This window comes from Populus euphratica, unplaced genomic scaffold (genome assembly GCF_000495115.2).
Source record: "Populus euphratica unplaced genomic scaffold, PopEup_1.0 scaffold2289.1, whole genome shotgun sequence".
Classification (NCBI taxonomy): domain Eukaryota; kingdom Viridiplantae; phylum Streptophyta; class Magnoliopsida; order Malpighiales; family Salicaceae; genus Populus; species Populus euphratica.
The window spans coordinates 19393-21962 of NW_011502099.1; positions in this window are offsets into that span (position 1 = coordinate 19393).

Sequence of the window (2570 nt, forward strand, 5' to 3'; positions counted from 1 at the left end):
ATTGCTCATGAAGCTTTTGACAAATTCCTCCATACTTTTCCTGCTCCCCAGTACTAGGATTAGAGGGAAAAGCACCGAAGGATACCAACATAACATAGAATGATGCACGGAAATTATTGAAGTAATCAAGACTGGCCAACAAGTACATCCTTGTAAGGAGTTAGTGCAGGAATGGGTGCTGCTCTTGTTTCTTCGGCTGTCATTTTCCTCCTCCTCTCCTCTTCTACGATCAGTACTGGAGTTGGTGCAGGAATAGGCGCTGCTCTAGTTTCTTCGGCTATCCTTTTCCCCCTCCTCTCCTCTGCTAGGATTAGTGGTGCCTGGCCCTCCCACTCTCGTATCAAACGCTCTTGAGCTCCTCCTCGCAATTTCTCGAACCTTAGTCCATCAATTTGCTGCATCTCGAACACTTTGACTACATTTGTTAAACCCCCAATGAAGAACATTAGACTTCCAAAGAAGCCTATGCAGACCCAAGTCTTGCCCTGCATTTAAAAACTTTCTTCAGTCTAAACCTCCAGCTTTTTCCAAACAATTTGACTATTTGACACTAGTATTTTTTTTTTTTGTTGCTCTACTCGTTGCGTAGCGCGTTCACCAATTTAGTTAAACAATAATCTGGGAACCAACCAAAGAGGAAAATAAATATAAGGGGCAAATGGAAGATTGAAAACAAAAGGTTTTTTTTTTTTTTTTTGTGGGGGTGGGGGTTGGGGGATGATCAAGTAGAAGATCATTCAGGAGAGGGAGGAAATTATACTTTAAGATTAATATTAGTAAAAAGAAATTTTGGGTTATTTTTTAAATCAAATTACTGTCGTTAAACTAAGTAAGTTTTTCATCCCAAGAAATTAATAAATATTATTGTCCAAGTAGAATGCAAGAAGACTCATTATCATTTATCTCCATGTTCTTGAACAAATTATGCTGACAGTTAACTTCTCCTCCTAATTGCAATTGAGATTTGTAATGTTTTTACAGTTCAATTAATTCTTACTAGTGCACAAATAAATTTGTCTTATAATTCAAATTTAAAAGGATTTTTATTTGATATCTGCCACATATTGGATAAAGAAACCCGTCCCTCCTTCCTCCAATTGTGAATTAATTCCTCAGATTATCTAACACCAAAAATGCTTCAGGGGACACATTATATATATACACATATATACACGGTGTGAATTTTGTGTTTGAATTAAACTAATATCTTCAATTAATGAATTTTGGGTTTTTTCTTTAATTCATTTTTTTCACTTTACTTGGAGTGGGTTTTTCTATTGTCAATTTGATTTTGCTGCGTTCTCGGTTAAACGTGGAATTAATGTCCCAACCCGCAGTGGACCGCCGGCAGAAAATCTAGTCAGATACTAACGGACTTGACCAATTAGGATAGATACTCAAGTATTGGAAAGAAGACTACATATAAGAATTAATTTCCTTCTCTTATATAAATATAAATATATATATATATAACCCTATTTTACACCTCTAAACTTATAAAAAAATCTCTTCTTTTTCTCTAGTAAAAAGAAAACAACAACTATAAGCCATAGTTTTAAAATCCAAAATTAATGACTCGGGGTATCTACATGACACCGGACCACACAAAGTTTGGCTCTCGCACAATTCCAAATCCTAGTAATTGCTCATCTCTTTCATAATTTAGACTAGAAATATTGTCATCAAATTAGCTTGAAATCTTAATTCTGGAGCTTCCTTTAAGGACAATATTTTCTTCTAGCAGACCTCAACGTTTTATTTATCATCGAATAAACTAAAAAAATTAATTTTAAAAAATATAATTTAATTGATTACATTTTAAATTTATTTTTTAAAAGTTACTAACTTGAATTTTACAAATTAAAAATTATTAAAAATTTATATAATTATTAATTTTAATAATTATAATAGCAATCGATGTATGATCTCATATGGATATTCATATTAATTCAAAAAAACATTAGTCAGACGATACGGGACCACAACACATTCACTGAGCCACAAGGCGAATGATTGTGTCAATCTATATGAATAACGCCACGATAATAACTAGAGTGGATTGTTTAATGAGGAATAAAATGATTAGGGCATGTGTTTTTGTGCAATATAATATTTAGGCTATGGGACCACAAAGCATTCTCTGGCTTTAGGTTGAACGTAAAAATAAATAGAAATAAAGAAATAAAATTAATCCGTCCTGCCCGCGGCGGGCCCCCGGTTCATTTCTGTATATGATCCTCTTCATGTTATAAATGTTTTACTTTCACTTCTCCTTGATTTTAGCTTTTTTTACCTAAAAGATTTGGCATAACTTAATTCTGATTATTTTTAAGAATTTATTTTTTTAAAATAAAAATAAAATAATAGCTGACAACATGGAAAAAGCAAACTGAAAAATCAAGCTGTAATTTTTTAAAGAAATTCAAGGCCTAATTGTACTCTATTATATCTAAAAATAGATAAAAAAATACAAATTAAAGGTCAAATTAAATAGTTATTGGATGAATTTGTATAAAAATTAAGTCCAATGATATAATTAAATTTTTAATAGGCTAATTTGATTTAATCAT